General features: G+C 46.6%; 1 protein-coding gene across 6 annotated transcripts in view; it reads right to left on the bottom strand.

Moving 5' to 3' along the window:
- DUSP16 (dual specificity phosphatase 16) overlaps positions 1-19522 on the bottom strand; it is a 75822-nt gene extending 56300 nt beyond the window's left edge. For 3 of the 6 annotated variants that reach the window (XM_075442062.1, XM_075442112.1, XM_075442104.1), the window contains exon 1: positions 19431-19522. The gene's annotated coding sequence lies outside the window, so the exon portion shown is untranslated. Of the gene's footprint in view, positions 1-12566; positions 13400-14089; positions 17020-18762; positions 19195-19430 lie in introns of those variants that run through there. The other 3 variants (XM_075442085.1, XM_075442095.1, XM_075442073.1) reach the window with 3 other exon arrangements.
- Positions 19523-19806: the final 284 nt, after the last annotated feature.

The raw sequence follows: 19806 nt of genomic DNA, 5'->3' as shown, positions 1-19806 counted from the left end.
TTTTTGGTGTGTTTAAAGTAAAACTCGAGTTAAGAAGTCCTTTCAGCACAAGGCTGTAGGGTCAAGTATGAGAAAGCCCCAGCGTAATGACAATGTCAGCACACCCTCCTTGTTCGTATGCGGCATGACAGGGATGCTCCTCACGTAAGCACCTTCCTCGGGGCAGTACTCACTCGTAATTATTTAACCACCATCCCATCTGCTTTGCATTCCCGTTAAAGAAAAACTTAGGCAAAAAGGTAAGAGCTTGGCTGCGAGTCCTTCGCCGAAATATCCTGCCACCAGTGCTCTGCTGCTTGCCAGGTCATCGCTGTTTGTACCTCAGGAGTTTGGAGCAGACAGACTGTGCCAAATTCACAGAGCTTTGTCATTAAAAGAAAAACTTTTAGCTTAGCAGTAGGAAGTGCTCTTCATGCTTCACTAATCTTGTCAAACTACACTGTACATACAATTAAAATTAATAACAGTATTCCTAGGAAGCGTAACGACAGCTTTGGAGCCATGGTTTCTCCGCTTCAGGTAGACTTGAATGAGGAAAACAGCGGGGAAGAAAGTTTCTCTTGCTGTTCTTTAGCCCCCCACAAACACAAAAGGACTCCCAAAGGAAACTGCCTCACTCCAGACAGCAATTTAAGTGGTACAGATCTACCCAGGAACATCAGCTTCTCTTTGTGCTCACCCTTGGGAAATATCTTTACCACCAGCTTATAACCACAAAAAATCACGCTCCTGTTCCGCATTAGCTGCTTAAAGGCATTTGAGGTGTTTCCTCTGAAAGGAGTGAACAGAAAAAGCTCACCTGCTCCAAGAACATCTGAAAAAACACTTGCGCTGTCACCACTCAACAGAGATGTGCAATAAAATTGCCCACCCCTTCACTGCATTTTGTACCTACTAGTGTATATAACTCCCACGACTTAAAGCACCGGCTCCCAGACAGGATGCAGAATCGTCTGGGTAAGTCTCTTTTAGCACATTTCCATTTTGACAAAATCATAGTCATCCCCCAAACTCTTCTGGTGGACAACTGACATCACGCAAATGATGTACTGACTTAGAATTCATGTTTCTCTTTAGAATCACAGAATGGGTTGGGTTGGAAGGGACCTTTGAAGATCATCTAGTCCAACCCCCCTGCCATGGAGGGACATCTTCCACTAGATCAGGTTGCTCAGAGACCCATCCAACTTGGCCTTGAACACTTCCAATGGCGATTTCCACATCATCACGAAGAACGTCTTGTCATGGAGCTGAAAACAGAACTCTCCATCTTTCCTCTAGCAGCAATAGCTCTTTCTTTCATCACATCAGGCTGCAGACAATTCAAGTGCTCTGTCCAGAAAGCTTTAACACCTCGTAGCTCTCATGCCCGGTCAGAGAACTGGCTGATGGTCAGAGATTCACACACATTACAGGCTGAAGGCAAGTAAGAAAGGCATATTTACCTTCTACTTGAATTGGCATTTCTTTTTATCTGTGATCAGTGTCATCTCTCACTTCTATCACCACCTTACTCCCAGAAGGCAATACAACCTAGGGTAAGAGCCAATACATCCGAGGGCTGACACTGACGCTGGTTTGCAGCCACCACAAAGCTGAAAGATGCTCTGAGCCTCCAGTAGCATACAAGCAACAGCTAAATACGATCACAGAGGACCGGGCCAAGAATCTAAATATGGGTACCTTCTTTTAGCACTTTTAGTGCACAATCAGAAGCTCCTAGGGCCTGTCACAGACTGTCTATCCCTTCAGCAAGGCTAAAGGCAATTCCCATGGTATTCCACCCAATCCTTGCTCTTTTCAGACATTTAAATGCATTCATCTCTATCCACGACAAAGCTTTTCTAATGAGCAAGTTCCATGTCTAAACCCATCAGTTAGATTACCAATAGTTTCAGGCACAAACTTACAAAATCCACCTCTAGGCTACTGATGCCCCGAGCAGGAACGGCGTGTGGCACCCACCACGGCAGAAGCATCCAGAACTTCACAAAGGAAGCAGCCAACGTGCAGAGCGCCTGGAGGTAAGGTTTCCATCAGGCTTACTGAGACAGGCGCCCTCCGACTGTCTCACAACAATTAAGAAAACCTTAAAGTGGAATAATTTTGAAGGAGAAGAGCAACTCTGGGCCACCTTTCACGCTTCACAGGTTTCAACTAAACCATAAAGAACAAGAGGTTAAGCCTCCTGGAAGGTCTGGTAATTCTGTTACCTTATTTATATTATCATCGTGATCAACTGCATTTTGATTTTAATTTTTTAATCCAGAGGAGAGTTACTTAATTCGTTACAAAACTAGAAACACAGCTAAACTGTTTGAGGTTGACATCCACACTAAGAGATACATGAATTTGTGGCGTCCTATATAAACAGTTGAGTGAAAACCCAGCATTACATATTAGCACCGGATGGGCCTTTCAAAGACACTGTCAGATCTGAAAATTCAATCAGAAGACTTCCCAATTTGTTGTAGCGTTGAGTTTGCTAAAAAAAACCACTCTGAAAACAAACCTCCGTTTAACACACACACATACACTACTTCACTAAGTTCCCACAAAACACAGTAAAACTTCAAAGGTATGTGTCCTGCTGGAAACAAGTTTACACGAACCACATTTTGGGTACCATCAGGAATCACCACGCGTAAACCCATCACTTTGACACCTCGTCTTGTCTTAGACAGCTGTCTCAAGATTTAAATCCATTAAAACCTCCACAGCAAACCTAATCGCACATTAAGGAAACAACCACTGCTTGTAACACGGTTTCAAGAGAAAAAGCAGAAAGACAGGAATTAACACCAGAAGATACAGAAGAAAGGTGGTTTTGTTTAAGACTTACTTTGAAGATGTCACGTTGTGCATGCCAACTGTTGGCAGTCACCAACAAAAATAAATTCCTGCTGTTAATTCTCGTTTCAGCAGTAACTAAAAAGGCAGGCAACTTGAGATGTTACTACACTTTCTTCTGGCTTTTAACCATCACACATTGCGATAGAAATGGCGACAGAAAGAAAACATGTTTAACTGATGGCCAGTCTAGAGAAACGCGTTGCTAGCTCTTGGCTTCACACACAAATCAAGTCACTGCATGTTTCACTCCTTTCTAGTATCCTCCTGAAGGACATCAAAAATCTGCTGCAGCTGAGAGGCTCCCCTTATTGCATTCCCCTTTTCCATCAACCTACTTCATCTCATAATGGATTTCTCCCTAGACTTCCACATCAAAACTGGAGCTGTGTCCTGGCCATTTTTCCGCTTGGTATTAAACAGCATAGATGGATGAAAAATGCTCACCCAGGCACACGATCTCGTTTTGCTAATAGCACAGTAGCATTGCCTTTGGCTTTCCTATGCTGCTCACACCTACACAGAACACTGCAGCAAATACAATTTTCCAGACTTCTTCCTTTGACCAGATGCATCTTTATTTTCTTCTTAAGCCATGCAAGATAACACGAGACCCCCCACCTGTCTCACACTCCTAAACACTGCCTCAAAACCACTACTTTGCCACAATGTCTACAAGGATTTTGGCATCAGTACTAAGACTACAACGTTGACCAGAACTGCCTAGGTGAACACCACTCCTCTCTGCCTCTGGGACCACCAAACACCGCAGAGCCCACGGTCTGTGGCTGGCCTCCTGGTTCTGTAATAAATACCTGTATTAGTGCATGGAAGGGGTACTCTAAAAAAAGTGTATATTAAGTAAAAATAAGCTGTGACTTTGGTTTTACATGCCAAAGTAAACAAGATTAGTACTCCATAAAGAAAACAACTGAGTTATTTACCACTTTGGAGTTCTACCAAGTATTTGATACAACCAAGCTAAAGCCGAGGATTTTAGTATATTTTCATTACAACTTGGATTTGAGTAACTGGGTCTCAAGACAGCACTGTTTTCTGCAGAAAAAAAGATGCAATCTCCAATACCTTTTCTCTGCTTCTGAAGTAACACTTCTTAATCATTCGATTTCACAACAGTGACCTTACAAATAAAAAAATGAAGGAACAAGTATTTTGATAACAAGTTCTCTGTGCTTAGTGTTTCATAACAAAGTTCTGCTTGCAAAGATGTCGTATCATTCCGGACAGAGCGTATTTCAAAACGGAAACCCATCAGGAAGGAATTTAGAAAATCATGCTCCCTAAATGAAGGGAAGACAGCCGATACAGAAGCAGAAAGTGCACTATACTACCAGTCCAGCCTTCCTTACTCCTTGAGTTGGTAAAATGGCACTAGCATAGCATCTGAAGTCAACTGAAGCACTCTGTATCTGAGGAACCACAAATTGCCATGAAGATGGATGAGGAAGAGTCTTTCCCCAGGAGAAAATAAAAACAAACAAATCCCCCCAAAGAGTCTGTATGGGGCTGTAGGGAGGAGGAGAGGAACCACAGGGAGAAGGAAGAAATCACTACGAATCTGGCGTCTTTAATTCGGGAAAACATCAGAGCTCTTGCAATTCCCACAAACTAAACAAGGAATCTGTGGAGAAGGGGGCAGAGTCAAGCCAATTCTGTTTAGAGAGGAAGGGGAATACCGTGCAAGAGGCATTTAATTTGACAAAGAAGAATCTACATTTCGATTAAGCCTTAGAACCACGGCAGGGCACGCCAAAGGACATTTTTCGTTCCGTGTTTATTCTCTACCTGGAAATAAGAAACTAAGCTTTTCCCCTGCTCCTCACTAGAGTGATCTTAGTACCATGTCGGGAAGCCAGGGTGCTGTTTGCATCAGCGCACCGCGAAACAACAGTGGCCGTAGCACAAAGCTAATGGGATCCTGGGATGCATTAGGAGGAGTGTGGCCAGCAGGTCGAGGGAGGTTCTCCTGCCCCTCTACTCTGCCCTAGTGAGGCCTCATCTGGAGTACTCTGTCCAGTTCTGGGCTCCCCAGTTCAAGGAAGATGAGGAGCTACTGGAGAGAGCCCAGCGGAGGGCTACGAGGATGGTGAGGGGACTGGAGCATCTTTCCTATGAGGAGAGGCTGAGGGAGCTGGGCTTGTTCAGCCTGGAGAAGAGAAGGCTGAGAGGGGACCTAATAAATGCTTATAAATATCTGCAGGGTGGGTGTCAGGAGGATGGGGCCAGACTCTTTTCAGTGGTGCCCAGCGACAGGACAAGGGGCAGCGGGCACAAACTGAAGCAGAGGAAGTTCCAGTTATACGTGAGGAAGAACTTCTTCCCCCTGAGGGTGACGGAGCCCTGGCCCAGGCTGCTCAGGGAGGTTGCGGAGTCTCCTTCTCTGGAGATATTCAAGACCCGCCTGGAGAAGGTCCTGTGGAGCCTGCTGTAGGTGACCCTGCTTCGGCAGGGGGGTTGGGCTGGGTGAACCACAGAGGTCCCTTCCAACCCCCAACATTCTGTGATTCTGTGAATCCTACCAAAATTAGTACCATGCCGTTATGTTTCAGAAATGGGGATGAAGACACCGCCGGTCCAAAAGCTTCTCAGTTCAAGAAGAGAGAGGAAATGAAAAGCTGCATGTTTAGCTCCCAGCTGAGTCGGAAAGTTGCGGAAGGTATACACACCACTTCACAAGGAAAGGGAACAGGAAGCCAGGGAAGAAAAAAGAGTCATTATGTTTAAATGGTAACATTTTCGTGAGGTTACGCAGGCCAAATGAGCATGTCGCAGAAAAATGTGAATCCAAGCCTGCGTAAAGAAACAGAAAGTAGAATAAGTGACAGCAGACAGGAAAAAAAATATGCTTTAGGAGAGCAAATAGTATCACATCGGAAAACATATCAAAACAGTAAGAAAAATCGTACAAGCTGGTGCACAAAAATGTAGAGGTGCAATTAAATTTGATTACTAGCCACTAGGTAATAACAGCTGAGAAAGCAAAAATAGGTTTCTTTGCAAGAGCCTCTCCCACAGGATGCCAGCAAAAGATAAGTCTGAGATAGACTAAGTGATCTACTGTCAGGAGTGATATGTCAGAAGAAGGAAAAAAACAAACCACCTGATTAACTAACAGAAGGTCACCACGTCCTCAAGATTTATGAGGGAATGAAAGAACGTACGGGCTCAGCAGATAATAGAAATATGTAATGCTCATTAAAGCGAGCTATTCCAGCATAGGTACGAAGTGTTTGTAAAACACGCTACAGATGACAGAAAAAAGAAAAAGCAGGGGAGGGGGCAGGGAATCGGTGAACTTCAGTACTAGAAAAACTGGTTTAAAAGTAGCCACAGAGAACCTCTGGCAGCCCAGTCGCCAGGCATAAAGGAGCGTAAGGCAAGAAACGGGGGAGGACACAGAACCACCTTTCTTCATCCAGCCCAAACCCCTGTTAAATTTGCCCATGTGCCTTTGAGCACCAACTGTGTAAAGGAGCTTTATGTGGACTTACTAGAAGTTCCATTTTCTAGTCTATAACAAGAAATTTCAAGGAATCTGAAATATAAGAAAAACAGAGTATTTTCAACTATATGCACCCCCTCCTTTCCCACCACTGAGGAGATGGAGAAAAAAACCTCAAAGGAGTAGTAAAGAAAAAAAAGACAAATTGGTATCTATGTTGATAGAAACAATATTGGATGAAGTTATTGGAAATTAACCATTGTTTAAGTTAATTCTTTAGCATTGCACCTTGCTGAACGGCAGAGCTGTGCCGACAGACAGGCTACTTCAGCTGACTTGCTGGTGCCCAGCGACAGGACAAGGGGCAACGGGCACAAACTGAAGCAGAGGAAGTTCCAGCTGAACATGAGGAAGAACTTCTTCCCTCTGAGGGTGACGGAGCACTGGCCCAGGCTGCCCAGGGAGGTTGTGGAGTCTCCTTCTCTGGAGATATCCAAGACCCACCTGGACAGGGTCCTGTGCAGCCTGCTGTAGGTGACCCTGCTTCGGCAGGGGGTTGGACTAGATGAACCACAGAGGTCCCTTCCAACCCCTACCATTCTGTGATTCTGCGACTTGTTTGTACAAACCTGCAGGCAAACTTGATGCAAATCAGCAAAACTCAGTCCACATGGTCTGGAAAAAAAAAAAATGTCTTTTCCCTGAATCACAAAAGCCCTCAGCTGCCAAAACGCCACGAAGAACAAGACCAGCATCGACATGCCGTAGGGACAGCAGTGTCTTCAGTAGGGTGCTCTGGATTCCTACCTGTCCTATACACGATCTTCTGCAACAACATCTCTTCCAGTGTGGGTGCCACTACATTACAGCAGTGCAAGCAGCCGGACGGCAGCAGGAGCTCTGCAGAGCTCCAGCTGAACCAGCAGAACCTTGTTACTCTAGGCCGGACCCCAAGAAGACCATCCTGGTATCAGCATACTATTACTCAAAGCAAATGCAAAAAACATTCAACAACCCCAAACAATTTTGAAAGCAAACAAGAAATACAGTGTTAATATAAGAAATACAGTGTTAAAAGAAGTTAGAAGCATCCCCTGAAGAGGGACGGGAGTACTAAATCGAGTTGTAGGTTTAATCAACATCTCCCCCAGAGCAGCGGGCAGAGATGATGCAAGCAATCAACAAGTGAGGAAAATCAGAGTTCCGTACAGTGACCCTGAAGACACTGGTACCATTTAAATTAACACGAGGTGAAAAGAAAAAAAAATCATCGGGTAGAGTGAAAAAAAGTAAATAGGCATTACTAGCCGTCCATTCTCAAAGGAGAACAGAAATTATTCACTTTACCAAATAAGCATGATATAAAAGAAATGCTTTCAAGTTTTTAGTAAAAAGGGATTAGGCTTTCATTTCCATTTCCTTTGAAAGACCACGTAATGACCAGAAATCATAAGCATATCCAAACAGACACATCCTAAGCTACTGAATGTACAAAATTCATCTATTTAGTTCAGACAGCTGTAACTACTAAAACTACTTACTAAGTGTTCCATGGAGACCACATATCCAGATCTTCTCAATTCACTACACCCAGGCATAGCCTAAGAAGCTTTATCTGCAAGGCTGTTTTGTTTTGCCGGCTAATTAATTGCCTTTCTTATCATATAAAACATTGAGAAATCACTTTGAAGAAAAGCTTTATAAGATCTAAGCTGCTCTGGACAGAGTGTGTGTATGCATATATAGATACATAGTTGGTAAGTGGGTGTATGTATATAAACACACACGTATATACACACACACGTATATACACACACATCTATATGATCTGCTGCTGTTTTAAAGGAAAAGCTCCCTCACGGAACTGATGTTCTGAACTTGTCAGGTGGCACACAAGCAACAGTTTCCAATGGAGCACAAAGCTCTCGGAGCTCTGAGCAGCCAAGCCAAGCCAATCCAGCTCGAATGGACGGTTCCAGCCTTAGTTTCCACCGATCAAATCCATGTACTGAATACACTTCTTGCTGCCTCTGCAGAAGGCAAGCTTGGAGAGAAATTCCTCCAGGTTTCAACAAGTCCCTTCAGGTTGCCATGGGCTGCAATGGGCTTACCTGCACTTCAGGACATGGACAACTCCAACTCTCCACTTGGCTTGCGGGCCGAGCGCCCAGGAGACCCCCAAACAAGGGCAAAAGACAGGTCTCTGGAACAAGAGGAAATTCTCCTGCTGGCTAATGAACCACTAAGCCCATTCCCAGCCCCTCAACAGGCCGGTGCACGAACAGGAGGCAGAGCCCACCGCCCCTTGGGCTGCTCCTCAAACCGCTGGTCCAGAGCCTGGCACACAGGCACCCAGCCGACGGGGCAGACCCTGGGGGGATGCTCCACAGCGGCTTAGAACAAGCCAAGCCAGGGACTACCAGAGAGCAGCCATGTCCCTTACGCCAGCTCGCATGTTAATGCAGTGACTCAAAGAACTAAATCAGTCACAAACTAACCGTACAAACAAGCAGAACAAACAAACACATAAATAAACCACATCCAAATAATTTTCAGCTATTTCTGGTTCCAGACTCCACCTCACTGTGAAATCCTGAGAGCCACTGAACAAGTAAATTTGCAGTGATGGTGGCTGGGAAGAGAAGAGAAGAATCACAGCAACCCTTGGGCGTTTGGTGCTACCCACCACCGAACCGCACGCCACATTGCACTAACCGCAGAGAGCTCCATCAGCTTCAGTGGGTCCACGCTGATGTTCTCCCATTTCACTTTTACTGCTGCTGAACCCATTTCTTTTTGTCAACAAGAGTAATAGCAAGTTGGGCAGTACGCAGAAGAAAGGAGAGGATGGTCTACAGAGTATTTTATTTCTAAGGCTTGTCTATGTATCAAAAAGGCAGGTAATTCCAGGTCCGGCGTGGAGTGAACGATCATCTAAAGCCTAGAGAGCAAACAGTATGATGGATTTCTGGTCTGCTTCAAACAAAACACGAACAGGTAGAGCAGCACAGGCTACATGCGAGTTCATTCTCTGACCTGGCCTCAGGTGAAGTACAAACAGCCATAAAAACTACTCTGAGCAGCAGACTCAGGGCAGCAGCTAGAGGTAGAGGGGCTGTGTCGAGCAGCTGGACCCAGCAACATTTTCTACTAGCGCAGTTGGAGGAAGACACTTTCTCAACAGCCTTTAGACTACTGCTGCCCTGCTTCAGGTTAAAGCTCCCTGTAGCACTGACCAGTCGTGTTTACCAGCGCCCGCACGTAACGTAACCCAGAACTGCCAGGAGACACACAGCGGGGACCTGGGGAAGCTGGTACATCCGTACCAGAGGCTTCGTGAGAGGACATCAGCCTCTTGAATGGGACACGTTCCAGAAGCAAACATAACATCTGCCAAGGTTTGGGTTTGGTTTTTTTTTTCCCTCTAAAAAAGGTAAAAGCTTCTCTTCCATCTAGAACAGCTACATACATACCCAGTTCAAAAAAAGCCAACAATAAATTACCAACAGCATGAAGAAAAATAGCAACCCACAACAGCAGTGTTCAGACAGATCATTTTCCCCGCTCCTTCCCACCCTCTCAGCTGCACTGTGAGACACGTCTTTACGTAGACTCGGGAGCATGCTACTTGAAGCCTAAATCTCTGACCCTTACAAATGGCCAACATGAAGATCTGGCCTATAGTGCAACACCTTGAAATCAGCTCCTTCCAAAATATTTACAAATGCCTAGCAATAAAGACCAAACACACTAACCCAGCGATATTCTCCCAACAGCCGCCGCACATTCCAATCCAGCATTTCTAGTTTTTAACATGTATTTTCAGCTACATGAATTATAAACTAAAATAGGGACTCAGAAAGACAAAACACACAACTCCTTAGTGTTTAGCAATCCTCAGAAGATATTTTCTAGATGTATAAATAGCATTCACTACTATGGACCCACGGGAAGCGACACCTTTCCCTGTACCTCCCGTAACTTGTCACTAGACTTGATGTAGACAGCCTGTCAAACGGCTTCTCCTCATACACGCAGAAAACAACTCTTTTGTTATCTACTACTACAAGCTTAGCACTACTAGCCAAAGTGGAGAGATCCCATCCTGTTGCCACATCAGAACTACACTTTCTGCGATTTAAAAGGCTCCTTTTTGCGTGCAATTAATAGTGTACCTTTCTCTTCCTTTTTTAAAATGTTTTTCATCTCTGCTGACTCTACTTTCTTCTTTTTCTCCCTTTATTAGCCCGTATGGTATATTTTTCTAACATCTGACCAATACCTCTTCTTTGCTATTATTCTCTATTTCTTCTTTCTTTCTAGTCCTGTTCCTTACACACATCCCTCTAAGTATTAAGTTAACCCTAATACCACACAGCTTTTAAAACGGGGAATACTGCTTGAAACTTCAGCTCCAGAAAGCCATAAGCCTGAGTGGTTTTCCACTGCAGTGCAATTTAGCTGCGTTTTGAGTAAAAGCAGAAAGGCCACAGCTCTGTCCACAGACATCAGAAGATAGTACTGCATTTCAATTCAACCATTTAAACCTAAATCAGAACTAATTCTGCAGAATTCTGAATTCAAGAAAGTCTATTTTACTGCTGGTGGAGAAGCTGAAAGATGTGGTTATACGTTGGTGGTTTAATTACTTCACCTTCATCATGTCCCAAAGCAGCTGATCTACTCCATGCCCACCCCACCACACCTGCCCCCCGAAATAATGCTGTTTTCTACCAACAGGTAGACTTCTCCAGCTGTGCTTTGGTGTGTAACTATGGACATCTGAAAGGGAGAGACCTCTCAAGGAGGAAGCTACGCTTGTATATTCTCACTTTGCCAACATAAACGGAAAAAACACTTAAGTGACAAATGGCCAAGGAAGAATAATGCTTTACTGCACTGAAAAGCAGTACCACCAGTTGGGCCAAATATTAAGCACTCAGTAGAAATGCCTTACTTTGGTGGATCGAACAAGAAGATTTTTGAAAGTGTACTTTTACGCAAAGATATACAAAAATGTGCTACCACTGGATATCTACTCCAGCATCAGGCAGGTTCCAGGTCAGGTAAAGCAAGGTATTAAGTGATTTTCCTCCCACATCAGGACCTATAACATCTATCATATGCTTAAAGTTTTGTTTTCTTTCTTTTTTTTTTTATTTAAACCAAAATTCAACTGGAGAACACGCATGTCAATACTGAGGTATAACTATTTGCTGAGCACGTACACACACAAGAAATTAAATGCTCGACATCCCTCCCAAGTTCATCCATAATATCAATTCTTGGCTTTGAAATATTCGAAGACTTAAATCATCAACGCGGTCTTGAATTTTCTTTTTTTCATCATTCATCAAGCCATGAAAGCCATTTTTCTGCCAAAGCAGACAGCCTCTTCAAGGAAAAGGGGGAAGAAAAAAAAAAAGAGGAAAACCCACCTTCGAAGGACTTGGCAGTCTTTAAAAATTCCCAAACCAAACACTGCGTCTCTCTGACCCAGCATTTGCTAACAGTGTCACTGTACTCAGCTTTTTCTGTGTGCCTGGCACTAAGAGGCACCTAAGAACAGATAGTCCTGAAAGGACAAGACCAGAACCCTTAACCTGAATCAGTCCCCCCTTCCCCACCCACCCACCTCCCTTATCGTCGACTGGAACAATAGACAAAGTCAGCGACTAAAAAGCACACCCTTCCTACTTTAAAGCAAAATCTCGAAAATCCTCACCATAGCTCAACTAGAAAGATTAGACGCTCATTGGCTGAGCCCTCTCAAAATCCTGTAACTAAAAGATTTAGTCTTAAACAGCAGCTGTATTTTCACTTAGCTATGCAGACGTTTCGTAGCCACTCTGCCACACTGGCTTATGTCTGGGCGTTCGAATAAAAATAGCTAATGTGCTCGCTTGTTACGCCATTAAATAAAGTGCACAAAGGGATTGCCAGTACTGTTTTTGCCCATGAAAGGCAATGGTCATTAATAGCTTGTATTTGCAGAAGGCTGTCAGGGGAACAGCATGCCTGAGCTTCCTCCGCAGCGTTCTATAGGTTTAACCATACATGAGGCAGCGGGAGAAAAAGACACTACACGTTTCCTCATTCCAGAACAGGTCACACCTGCGGGAAAGCTGGCAAGTCATACAAGCCCCAGTTGGAGAAAAAGATTCGAGTACTGTGAATGTGAGGGGGCAGAAAGATGGGGGTCTCTTCACGGACGCAGTATCTTGGGAAAATGTGCAACGATAGCTACTATTACCTAGTTAGTATCTAAACACTTTCTTTTGCTGTCCTGACTGGTATCTTGAAGATATGCACTTCTATTACTCTTCTTTTTTGTCCATTTTATGCTTGAAGGCGTTAACTTTCAGCAGCATTTTGAGAGGAAACAGGCAACAAATGGGCTACCCATACAACCACGTCTGGGCTGGATCAACAGATTTTTCAGGCATCTTCAAACAGGTCCACCTGGAAATCACAGCAGACAGGCAAAGCAGGACACAATGAGGAAACAGGCTTTGTCAACTGGAAGGTATCCAAACATGGATCACCTAACAAGCAGAACGCAGGACTGAGAAGCTGACAGCATGCTCACAACGTGTTAACCATAATAAGCCAGGGATTTGCACCAGCTGGACAGGAGAGCTCACCCCACTGACCAGGAAAAACGTATCATCATACGTATTCCGATGAAAAGTTACATGCAAGGAAAAAAAAATAAAAGATCGATAGTGAGAAACAAATAAGGTAGCAGAGAAAGCTTGTACAAGTACAAGCAGCTTTATTAGTTTGTCTAAATATGCCCTAAATGAGTCTCCCACTAGGTAGAAGGTCATGGAGTTCTCGTAATGATGGTGCCCACTGGCCTTTGGCTGCCATGTCTTCTTGAGATTTGGGACTATGAGCCTACAGACCAGTTCACTGTCAACTACCTCTCCTCAGTAAGTCCTCAGAGTACTAGCTGTGTAAAACCTGAGAGCTTTTTGAAAACTGAAATGACATGAGAGCAGCCTGGGAGAACGAGGAAGCAGGTACTGGGTCCTGCTGCTATGAGAAGAGACTTCCCATCAACGCAGAACTCCACACAGACTGTGGGAAGAGGGGTTTTCACAGCCTGTCCTGAATCTGTCCTGTTTTCACATCTGTCCTGCACCCAGGGACTCGAGACAGGCAGAGGGAGCCCTACTGAGCTGATGACATCCTCTGTCTTCTGCTAATCGGGACTCAACCTTCAGACTTCCTTGGACCTAACAATACGTCAGCCCAACGCACCAAGATCAGTGCTGTGCTTGTTTTGCTGCAATATCCTTCATGCTCGCTAAAAAACTGTCAAAGCTCTACGAATCTTTGTTGCAACCAAAATGAAGTTCTCAGTTTGCTCTCCAAGTTTTGCTAGTAAGAGGCCTCTACCTACATTCTCCTAATTTAGAAAGGCACTTCTAAGTGTGATGTAGTTAGTGAAGAAACGTGTAACACAAAGTTCCTTCCCCGCCCCGCCGTCTTCCCTCCCAGCTTTCTGGAGTTCCCACAGACCCCCACAAAACTGTCAGGGAAAGCAGGGCTGGAAAGCAAGAGAAAACGCAGAGTGCCAAGCAGAGTTTTTTAAAAAAAGAAGGTGTGAAATCCCAACACCTAAGCAGGTTCCCACCCGTAACAAAATACTTATGGGAACCGTACACACGATAGGTGCTATACCTGCTCCAGACAGCATTAACACAATGACTGGAAAGTAACCTCACGCCCGTTCTTTCGGCAAATATGTTCTCAGTGCTTATGACCCACCTTTGAAATTCAGGTTTGTTTCCGTAGTGGGATGCTCCCCGAAGTGCAGTTTGGACTCTCTGGATGTATTTGGAAGATTCGTGTTTAGAAGATGGACGGCCTCCACGCTTAAGGGACTGCATAAGCTTAGTGAAATACGCGCTACCAAGAAAGTCACTCCCCTGCAAGCACCATCTTGCCAGGTAGAAACCCAACTCCTGACATGACATTTGAGGTTTTAAAGTCTGGGGTGCATGATTCTCACACCCAGCAATGAAGAAGCATTTCCTCCGGAACACTGCGGGGGGAAGAAGAGTTGGTCTCTTATTCTGAGAGCAACAGCTATGCTACACACGCAGAGCCAAAGCCTTCTAATCCAGCAAGCTGAATACATACTAGTTATTCGAAATCAAGAACGTGTGCATAAAAGGAATTTCATACAATTAGTCTCTGTTGTCCTCCTTGTTTCAGGCTCTCTGTAAAGTTCTCGTTCCAGTGTTGCTACATGACACACTCAGACCCATCTTTTTGCCTCCCGTAACATAAAAAACATTCGACAAGCAGGCAAGGATGGCTAAAGAGACAGCGTTTGTACAAGCCACTGATCTGTCGTTTAGTCAACAAACAGCCTCAATTCATAGATTCTTACAGCAAAGCAAAATCAAGTGAAGCACAATGAAAATGGCTATCTGGTTTTGTCTCAATATTAGAAACTATGTGTCACAGTTTTCTGCCAAACTAATGGAACACAGCTCTAATTTTATGAAGAGAATTTTTCTTACTGTTTTAGCAGACTATCACTCTGGATAGCATGTAAAAAGATCTTGCAGAAGAAAAAAAATTTACATTTATTCTTAATCAGTGAAAGCCTCTGCACACCTCCACTGGTGTATATTTCTTTGCTAAACAGCTGAGAGTAGTTTATAACTTAGGCTTGAAACCAAGTGAGGGCACAGATTGACCTGAGGAGGTCTGAGCAAGGAACCTTTCCTAGTTTCTGAGGAACAGGATGAAAACTACCCAGGGCAAAATCAGTTCCAAGAACACGCTAAAGACAAGCTGCGGGAGTTACTGGCGCCGTACGGCTCGCACCGCCACCAGGAGCAGAGACAACCGACCTCCTCGCAAAGCAGGACCTTGGTTCATCGGTCGCTTTGGTACATCCAAGCGGCACAAACGTTAGAGCTTCGGACAGTGCAAGCACAGGAAGGCTGGGAAGGTCCACGGAGGAAGAGGTTGTTCTGCAACCCCACGGCAAACCTCCCGTCACCGAGGCAGCACTCTTTCCCCTCTTTCCCAGCCTGCCCAATTATTAATTCTGGGGTGTTTGTGTTTTTTTTTTTTGGTCTGCAGGAGCATTTCGTAGGGACGCACCGTGGCAAGCTGCCAGCCTCCCCAGGGCCAACTCCGAGTAGGTCAGTCTTGGCTCGGCAGCAGCGCAGCAAAAGGAAGCACAAGGCCTTGAACTCACGCCCGTCTTCCCTCCCGTCCTCCATACACGCACCCTGGACACGGATTTTCTTTGATCGCTGAGGAACAGTCATTGACTGGTGGCCAACATCATCTCCACTGGAGACTGCGATAGCTGCCAACAGGCCCTATCCATAAGCATAATTAATTGCTCCAATTAAAACTACGCAAACCCAGAAGTTAAGATGCCAGACTTTACCATGAATGCGTATTTTGGGCTTCCTTCAGACGTTACGGGAAGTCACAGAGTAACTGTAACGGAGGTTTCTTCTTTGGAGCCACCAAGCTAAGACCGACGCAAAGATCAGGTGCGGCGAAGGAGAGAAGTGGTGACTTGAACTTCCCTGTTCCCACGGCCGCCTTCAGCCAGCAGCAACACCGCAGTAGCACGGGGCATCTCAGCCCCCAGCCTTCCTCCAGAGCCCCTTCCACCTCGATCAGCGTCGGCGTCGGGGCAGCGAGACTATTACACCGGCGATAAAGAAAACCCTGAGGATAGGGTCCCCCAAGCAACCACCAGAAAGAAGCCTGAAGTTACAGCGTTCACTTCGCCTTCGCCGAGTGACTCCTGGTCTTCAGCCACCGCTGCCTTTCGCCCGGGCAGACACATCGCCAGGCCACCCATCGCTCACAGCTCCGGATTCACGCAGAAAGCAGAGGCCACTTCTGCAATCGGCAGCCCTGAAGAATGCTGCGTTACCCTTTGCTTATGAAGGGGGACACCAAATAAACCACAGAAATATGATACTGATATGTAGTTACTGATTTTTAAAATACTCTGTGGAAACTCTCCGTGTCACTACACTAAATCTGGATGCAATCCCTAAGGAATTGCAGGGAAAGCGAATGTACCATGCAGCGCATCAGGGACACGGCTGCTTCCCCGTTACGCAGAAAAACATCTTGATAATTCTTCTTAAATGATCGTGGATGTACCATCACACCACCACAGACAAAATGCTACAAGACTGCGAGGAACCTTTAGCCATTCGATTAGCACGACAACAAATCCGTAGGGACAAATTCACAGGATTCGCAGGCCAAAGCCGGGTTTCTTCCCAGGGGCGAAACTAAGGTGTAAAAGGAAAAGGAAGGGATGTGCCAGTACTTCCACCCCTCATCCTTTGACAGCGACTACTCTACGCCACCTGGCTATTCGGGATTGTCAGCACTTGAAGAACGTCTGTGATGCTTTCCCAACCACTCTTACAGGAAAGTAAAAAAAAAAAAAGAAAAAAAAAAAATCACAGAATCACAGAACGGTGGGGGTTGGAAGGGACCTCTGTGGGTCACCCAGTCCAACCCCCTGACGAAGCAGGGTCACCTACAGCAGGCTGCACAGGACCTTGTCCAAGCGGGTCTTGAATATCTCCAAAGAAGGAGACTCCACAACCTCCCTGGGCAGCCTGGGCCAGGGCTCCGTCACCCTCAGAGGGAAGAAGTTCTTCCTCATGTTCAGCTGGAGCTTCCTCTGCTTCAGTTTGTGCCCATTGCCCCTTGTCCTGTTGCTGGGCACCACTGAAAAGAGCTTGGCCCCATCCTCCTGACACCCACCCTTGAGATATTTGTAAGCATTTATTAGGTCCCCTCGCAGCCTTCTCTTCTCCAGGCTGAACAAGCCCAGCTCCCTCAGCCTCCCCTCGTAGGAGAGATGCTCCAGTCCCCTCACCATCCTCGTAGCCCTATAAAATCTAAAAATATTCAACAGAAATACTATAAAGCAAAAGCTATCACCCTGACTCCCTTTTCCTGAGGGAAAAAAATGCTTCAACCGTGCTTTTGGCGTTTCTTGGGAAATTTGTATTCTGAACACGGTCACTATCCCTGAATAGGTCTGGAGTGCGAGGCCTTGCACTTTGAGAAGACAGGTGACTGGGCAAAGCCCTCACCCTGCAAGCTCACCAGAGCAGAGCTCACTTGGAGACCAACGCAAGGAACAGAAACGAGCGGCTGATTTGCCGATTCGGCATTTCTTACAGAGACAGCCTGAAAATTGCCCTCCAGGCCCTTTCTAAGGCACAGATGAACCCCTTCTCTTAAAAAGCAACGTATCACTGACCTGTCCCACCACCCGGTCTCCACTAACCCCGCAGGACTCCACTCCCCTGCCTCCCGGCGAACACAGAGGTGCAGGACTCCCCAAGGACGGTGCCCGGGCACATGGCAGATACAACCCCAACTCCTCGCACGGGCTGAGGGCTGGCGCGGACCCCGGAGGAGCCGGGTGCTGGCTCGGGAGACAGAGCTCCCAGCGAAACCCATTTAACACGTTCCTGTGCAGCTCCTGCCGACGCGGTTCCTCCGGACAGTTGGAGCTCGCCTTGCGAAAAGCAAACACCCCTGCCAGGCTGGCTGCCTTCGCCGAAAGAACAGCGCGCATTTTACAGAAACAAAGATAAACTGAGCTCGCTTTCTCCTGCAGAAGTTTGCCTGGTGTGATTTTGTTCCATTATATCTGCTTAGGTAACAAAACCAGACCTACTGGAAAAGGAATGTATTTATGTCTTTTTAGAAAACGTGTTTTTAAATGCTTGGCTGGGCTCGCCGGACCTTTGCACGTGTGTTAAGGCATACAGCATTTTGCAGCTACCACCTCCAGCACAGGGACTGGCACCTCCTCCGCTGCTTTTACTTACTTGTTCATTCAAAAAGAGACTTTGAAACTGTGTATTAAGAAATACTGAAGCACTATTGTATTAAACCAGCATAACGACCATAATTTATTACATCTCAGATGGGTTTTTTTTGTAGATTTCTTCCTAAAAATATTAATAAGCCTACTTAGGAAATGCAGGATTTGCTTATCAATATCACTGTTCTTTGTATCTTTTGTCATTAAAAGTTTAAAGCTAAAAATATGTGTACACCCCCCCCCAGTTACACACTTGCTCCACATTCACAGAATATTCGGGGTTGGAAGGGACCTGTGTGGGTCACCCAGTCCAACCCCCTGCCCAAGCAGGGTCACCCAGAGCAGGCTGCACAGGACCTTCTCCAGGTGGGTCTGGAATATCTCCAGAGAAGGAGACTCCACAGCCCCCCTGGGCAGCCTGTGCCAGGGCTCCGTCACCCTCAGAGGGAAGAAGTTAAATTCAAAGTTAAAATTCAAAGCAGTTAAATTCAAACAGAAACCCCCAGACAACCAACACGAACAACCGCGACGAACGCTTCAATCCCCAGCGCGCAGCGGGAAGAACACCATAAAACAAGAATATCAGACTTACTCTTTTTCCACCGCCCCTCAAAACACAAGAGCCTAACCCAAAGTCCCGTCCGGCCAGCCGTGGCTTCGCAAACTCCGCATCTACCAAACCGCACGCTGCCAGGAACAGCACAAATCTCAAAAGCAAGGATCACAAAATCATTCTGGGGTTCTGCTTGGGGTTTGGGTTGGGTATTTTTTTTTTTTCTTTTAAGAACCCCAGCACGCATCCTCGCCCGGAGAAGCGGCTCAGCCTGGCTTCCAGCTTTCCAGACGGGATCTGTTCATTCTGCCGGGCGTACGCCGAATGTTTGAACAAAAAAAAAGAAATATTAAAAAAAAAAGTTAGCCACAGGTCAGGCGACGCAGCTGGCTGCGACTGCACCCTCGGAGGAAAACCGAGAGCTCAACCTTCTCTTTCACCCAGCCCGAAGCGACAGTAAAAGAAGGTGAAGCCTCCTGAAGCAGCGGCTCCCCACCCGCCCCCCAGCCCCGCGCCCCCCGCCACGTCCCGCACCCCGGCCCGGGCTCCCGGTCCCCGGGGACGGAGCCGAGCTCCGCTTCGCCCCCCGCAACCCTCCATTTTGTCAGCAGCCCGGCTTCAAACGCTCCCCGAGCCGGAGGCAGAGCTTGGAAGGTTTCTCGGGGAGCGGGGCCGGACCCCCTCCCTCTCGCCCCCTCTCTCCTTACCACCTGCCCGCCGCGGCCGCTCTCCGCCGGAGGGAAGGGCATGCGGGAGGAGAGAGGCAGGCGGGGAGGGAGGGAGGCCTCCCGCCGCCCGCCTCTCCCTCACCTCCCTCCTCCTCCTCCTCCTCCTCCTCCTCCCCGCCCAGCCCGGCCCCCCCTCCCGGGCCGGCTTCCACGGGGCGGCCCCGGGCGAGGGGTCCCGGCGCTGTTTGTGTGTCCCCCGTCCCCGTCCCCGTCCCCTCGGCAGCGGGGGAAGCTGCTGCCGCCGGCCTCGCCTCTGCCCCCCGGGGTAACTTTGCCTCCTCCCAGCCGCCGAGAAAGCGCCTCTTTCTCCTTCATTTATTTAAAAATAAAACCCCAAAAGGCAGCAATTAAAAAA

The sequence above is a fragment of the Opisthocomus hoazin genome, chromosome 1, assembly GCF_030867145.1.
Source record: "Opisthocomus hoazin isolate bOpiHoa1 chromosome 1, bOpiHoa1.hap1, whole genome shotgun sequence".
NCBI classification, from domain to species: Eukaryota; Metazoa; Chordata; class Aves; order Opisthocomiformes; family Opisthocomidae; genus Opisthocomus; species Opisthocomus hoazin.
Note: the sequence above shows the minus strand (reverse complement) of the source record. Positions and strands in the feature narration are given on the sequence as shown.